General features: G+C 49.6%; 1 pseudogene; it reads right to left on the bottom strand.

Annotated features, from left to right (window-relative positions):
- Nucleotides 1–1896: 1896 nt before the first annotated feature.
- LOC102274733 (EOLA-like protein) lies at nucleotides 1897–3132 on the bottom strand (annotated as a pseudogene).
- Between the last annotated feature and the right edge of the window lie 2955 nt (nucleotides 3133–6087).

The following is a 6087-nucleotide window of genomic DNA, read 5'->3' as shown; positions in this document are numbered from 1 at the left end:
GAGAACAGCCCCGGAGGAGCTCTAGGGAGTGACATGCTAGGGCCACATAACCTGCCAGAATGAAGAGACCTTGTCTCCATACTTAGGCATGGCCTGAGTGGTTGTGAGGAGGAGGGCGATGAGGAACGGCTCTTCTCCCCTCTCATGACTAAAATGATTTGTTTCCTTTCAGATCTATCACAACTCCAATTTTCAGAGAGACAAACCTCTCCTCCTGCAGAATATACAGAGGAAAGGTGACCCCAGAACAACTTCTCAGCCTGCCACCGGAACAACAGCAACCCCAAAGAGAAAGAAGCGAGTGGTGGCAACCACATACTCTCCTCAACTCCACCACAATGAGTTCACCAAAGAGGGTGGCAACAAAGTCCAGGAGGGAATGCCAACTGCTCACAGAACCCTCAGCCAGTGCTCATTTGTGTTCTCTGACTTTGGGTCTATGGGAAGTGTAGCCAGGCAGGCTGGGGGAAACCATCTCCCCAGTGAGCAGGGCAGCCCCAGTGGAAAGGGCACATCCAGCAATGCCACATCTGTGCCCCCAGCTACTGCTGGAAGGGACAGCCCAGGGGAACTGCCTGAGAGTGCCCTGGTGTACCCAGATTATGAATCGGTGATGACTTTGTACAACACCTGTTACTCCATCCTGATGGCGGGCCTTTTAGTCATGGCCCCAGACGAGGCCCCTGAGTCAGAGGAGGAGCAGGGAGATTCCTCAGATTATAAGTGTGCCCTCTGTGAGCAGGTCAAGAACAAGCCCAATCCCTGAGCTGCCAGATTCCTAGGGATACTCAAAAGCACTCTCTTGTAATCAAAAATAGATTTCTGGCTCTATTAAAGTAAAGCAAAACTCCACTGGAGTAAATAAACAATCAAGGGAGAACTGCGAATCTGTGTTCTTTCTATCTGTCCATTGTATTCACACATAGCACAGGGTGAGCCAGATCAGGCTGGAAACCCTTGCCCCAGACAGGCTTCAGTCCAGTCCCCATGGTCCCCTTTCATCTGAAACAGTAGTATTTCACAGGCTCATCCAAGGGTCTGACCCATGAGCCGAGTGCTGAGGCAAGCTCAGGACAGACTGGTCCCTGGGCCTTGCGTGCCGCTCAGCAGACGACCCAGCTGGGCTCCTGACCTTGGGGGCTGTCACCTTCCATGCACCCTGCAGCAGAAAGGGCTCCTCCTGGGTCCGCCAACAATGCCACAAGTTTCTGATCAACAGCTGAACATCCCAGCTCCCGATCCAGGGCCCCCTCCCCACTCTCGGCCAAGAGGCTGACTGGAAAGCAGGGTCACCCAAACCGCCAAGCGCCTTGCAAACACATTACCCCAAAATCAAAGACAAGTACAAAGTTTCCTCAGGTGAACACCAGCCCTTGTCGCTCTGCCCTCACAGCTGTATTTAGGAGCCTGTCTTTGGACATGAGGCAACCAGGCCCTGCATCCAACACACACACTTTGAGAGCCAAGGGACACTTTACAGTAGGGCAAGGGTCACATGCAAGGAAACATCACAGCCCACTTCTGGGCCTGCGGGCCTCTCTGCCTGCCAACGCACAGCATCGCCCCCAGCCTTCCCCCATCACCCCCTGGACACTGTTCCAACATCAGGGAGTTTGGACCAGAACAGAGAGGGAAAAACACTGATAAGTTTCTTAACAACACATTTCTTTCAACGACCCAGACCCAGCAGGGCCATAACAAGTGGCAATGTCATCATTTCATAAAGGTCAAAGTCCCGGAGTCTCTAGCTGAGTCCAGAGCAGCATTGTGTGAGGGGAGTCCCTGCCCCTGGCCCCGCACCAAGTGGGCACCACAGTGCGGGGCCAATTCAGACAAAACCAGATGGGTAAGTCCAGAGAGCAGTGGTGACTGCATGGTGTCACCATGTGCTGGTCTCTAGGTCACTTTCCTCTCGAGAGCCCAGTCTGGACAGGCCTCCTGCCCAAAGGGGATCAGGTGCTTGAGAATGTCCACCTGGAAGATGTCCTCCCCCCCTCCTCCCTTGGATGGGCCGCAACAGCCAGTGAGGGTAGGCGAGAGCAGTCATGTTACTTCTATTGCAGGTCGGGTAGCAGGGCTTGATTCTCCAACTCCTCCACCTGGTCGAGATCTAGGTTTTCTGGGCACAGCAAAGTGTCCCCAATGACTACGAGACCTGTGTGCAAAGACAGGACACAGAATGAGAACAAGGTCATTCAAAGTTGCACTTGCTTGAGACTAAGACCATATCATGGAGGGAACCCAAGCTGAACTGGGTCCTCTGGCTGAGCATTTCAGATGGGCTCACCTCGGCAAAGGGAACTTAGGGCGAGGCCAAGCAAGAGAGGGAGAGAAATGAAAGGGAGAGGACTGGTACTCCACAAAGCCACCAGGCCATGGGCAGCTCTCAGTCTGCCCACTGCAGGCTGCAGGGACAGAGCAGGAGGGCCCCAGCGGAGGACAGCAGACATCAGGTAAATCACAAAGGATTTACCAGCAGACAGGTGTTGCTGTGGGGCCTCACCCCTGGGGAGTAAAGGAACTTGCTCAGGCCTGGCTGCAGGCAGTGTGGGTATGGAACCCAAGCTGGGTGCTTTACTGCCTCTCATGGTCTCTGCCGGGCACACAGACACATGTGGGGATACAAACACAGACAAGTGCCACGTGCAGACCTGGACCCACCTCTGCCTCAGAGCACCAATGGGGACTGAGGCCCAGAGAGGTGGTAGGCACCTCGGGCCATCATCTCCCAGACAAGGGTTCCTCGCTGCTCCTCGAAAAAAACCTCAGCCCCACCCACCCCACCAACTGGTTCAACAGAAAACAAACAAGGACAACCTGGCTGGGATCCAGGGCAGTATCGGGACCATGGAGGCAGCGCAGGGCAGGGTGTCACTTGCCCATGATCAATCCACAGCCAAACTTGTCCCCATCCTGCAGCAAGGCCTGGATCTGGGCAGATATCATTGCCGGCCTCTGCTCCAGCATCTCCCACCAGGCCAAGTTCTCCCAGTCCCAGTGTGCAATGTGGACGGCCAGGGTACAGTACCAGTGGCCACATAGCATGGGCCACCACCACGTCTCCAGGGTCTTGACACCATTTAAGACGACACCCACATAAGGCTGTCCAAAGGACAGACAGCCGAACTTCATCTCCCAGGGCTCTCAGGGCCTCATGTAGCTGAAGAAACACAGAATCACAAAGGCCACAAAGACCAGGAGCCTGACACAGTGGCCTCCAAGCTCATAGTCCTGGGCTGGACTTCAGTCCCATGTGCCCAAGCACCCTTTAATCCTGCTGACACAGAATGCAGGGGATCAGAGAGGGCTGACTCCTTCCATCCGTCTCCATATGGGCTACTGATAGGGGGTTGCTGACAAAGAGGACCAGTCCATCAAATGAAGTCCATGGCCCGGTGGGTTCCTGGAGTACCAGCCCTCTCCCTTTCATTTCACTCCCTCCCTCGCTTGGCATTGCCCTGAATTCTGCCATAAGGGTGGTATCATCTGCATATCTGAGGTTATTGATATTTCTCCCGGCAATCTTGATTACATTCATCCAGCCCAGCATTTCACATGATGTATTCTGCATATAAGTTAAATAAGCAGGGTGACAATATACAGCTTTGATATACTCCTTTCCCAATTTTGAACCAGTCTGTTGTTCCATGTCGAGTTCTAACTGTTGCTTCTTGACCTGCATACAGGTTTCTCAGGAGGCAAGAAAGGTAGCCTGGTATTTCCATCTCTTTAAGAATTTTCCACAGTTTGTTGTGATCCACACAGTCAAAGGCTTTATAACATGGTCAATGAAGCAGAAGTAAATGTTTTTCTGGCACTCTCTTGCTTTTTCTATGATCCAACAGATGTTGTCCATTTGATCTCTGGTTCTTCTAATTGTACACCTGGAAGTTCTCAGTTCACATACTGTTGAAGCCTAGCTTGAAGGATTTTGAATATTTCGAAAATTACCTTGCTAGCATGTGAAATGAGCACAATTGTTCAATAGTTTGAACACTCTTTGGCATTGAACTTCTTTGGCACTGGAATGAAAACTGACCTCTTCCAGTCCTGTAGCCACTGCTAAGATTTCCAAATTTGCTGGTTTTGCAATACTTTCACAGCATCATCTTTTAAGATTGAAATAAGTCAGCTGGAATTCCATCACCGCCACTAGCTTTGTTTGTAGTGATGCTTCCTAAGCCCCACTTGACTTCAAATTCCATGATGTCTGGCTCTAGCTCTGATCACACCATTGTGATTATCTGGGTCATTAAGACCTTTTTTGTATAGGTCTTCTGTGTATTCTTGCCACCTCTTCTTAATCTCTTTTGCTTCTCTTAGGTCCTTACCATTTCTGCATTTCAGGATTTAATACAATAGAGCTAAGATTTACTGAAAGGCAAGGCTGATCTTATTGCAGGTGATCCTCATATCCTGAACTGAGATCCCAAGAACTCATGAGAGGTCTCTTCCAAATTAAGACAGTGGTTAAATTTCCACCTATTGGTTTTTTGCCTTAATTGTTTGCTTGAGCCTGGTAAAAATACTGCTTTTCTTCTGAACAGAAATTTTACAAATTTAAGTGATGAATATGCCCATTACTCTCTGTCATAGGCTGAATTTTGAACCCCCCTCCAACTCCACATGTTGAGGCATTAACCCCAGCACTTCAGAATGTGATTCTGTTTGAAGATAGGGACTTTAAAAAGGTAATTAACATTAAATGAGGTCATATGAGTGGGCCCTAATTCATTCTGACTGTGGTTCTTACAAGAAGAGGAAAGTTGGAGACATAAAGGGAAACAGGGTTGGGCATGCACAGGGAAGGTGCCATCTGAAGATTCAGGATGGAGATGACCATCTACAAGCCAAGGAGAGAGGCTTCAGGAGAAACCTTACCTGATGACACCTTAATCTTGGACTTCCAGCCTTCAGAACTGTCAGAAAATGAATTTCTGGGGCTTTCATGGTAGCTCAGTAGTACAGACAGAGAAGGCAATGGCAAACCACTCCAGTACTCTTGCCTGGACAATCCCATAGACAGTGGAGCCTGGTAGGCTGCAGTCCATGGGGTTGCTAAGAGTCGGACACGACTGAGCGACTTCACTTTCACTTTTCACTTTCATGCATTGGAGAAGGAAATGGCAACCCACTCCAGTGCTCTTGCCTGGAGAATCCCAGGGATGGGGGAGCCTGGTGGGCTGCCGTCTATGGGGTTGCACAGAGTTGGACATGACTGAAGCGACTTAGCAGCAGCAACAGCAGCAGTAATACAGAACCTGCCTGCTAATGCAGAAGACAGTTTTGATCCCTGATCAGAGAAGATCCCACATGCCACGAAGCAACTACCCCATGCACCACAACTGTTGAGCCTGTGCTCTAGAACCTGGGAACTGAAACTGTTGTACATTGTGTGCCCTAGAACCCATGCTCTGCAGCAAGAGAAGCCACCACAATGAGAAGCTTGTGCACCACAACTAGAGAGTAACTGCTGCTCATCAAAACTAAAGAAAAGCCTGTGCAGCAACAAAGACCCAGTACAGCCAAAATAAATTTTAAAAATTATTTTTTTAATAAAAGAAAATGAATTTCTGTTGTGCATGCTACCGAGTCTGTAACACTTTGTTCTGGCAGCCCTAGCAAACTAATACCTGCTTCTTCTTTTGTACCTTTGCCTCCTCCTAGTGATGGAACTCCAGAAAATTGCGATCTGCTTGAAGGAAAAGAGATAAAAATATAATCTGGGGGAAACAATGTGTTTGCCTAAAAACTCTGTCTCCTGGCCTAATATTTGGGAGATTATCTGAGGAAGACCTGTGTGGCAGATCCTTCCCATGTCCCCTCTGCCTCGTGGCTACAGCACCTACTAGCCAGACATTAAACTGCCAGCATCTCGTCAGTGGCTTGGAGGTTTTTTCCTCGTGCCTGAAACCTAATTTGTCAGTGCTCAGGGCAGACTGAAAATGTCAGGGAATTGATGCTTTATGACCCCTAAGAACTGGAGTATAAATACCCCAGCTCCATCATCCTCAAACATGGTAACTCAGATAACTATAGGCTTGCAGAGTTCTCCAGCAGGATTAAGTTCCCTTAATCTAAGACCCC

Source organism: Bos mutus, unplaced genomic scaffold, assembly GCF_027580195.1.
Source record: "Bos mutus isolate GX-2022 unplaced genomic scaffold, NWIPB_WYAK_1.1 CTG212, whole genome shotgun sequence".
In the NCBI taxonomy this organism is placed as follows: domain Eukaryota; kingdom Metazoa; phylum Chordata; class Mammalia; order Artiodactyla; family Bovidae; genus Bos; species Bos mutus.
This window is presented reverse-complemented; position numbering and strand designations above follow the sequence as displayed.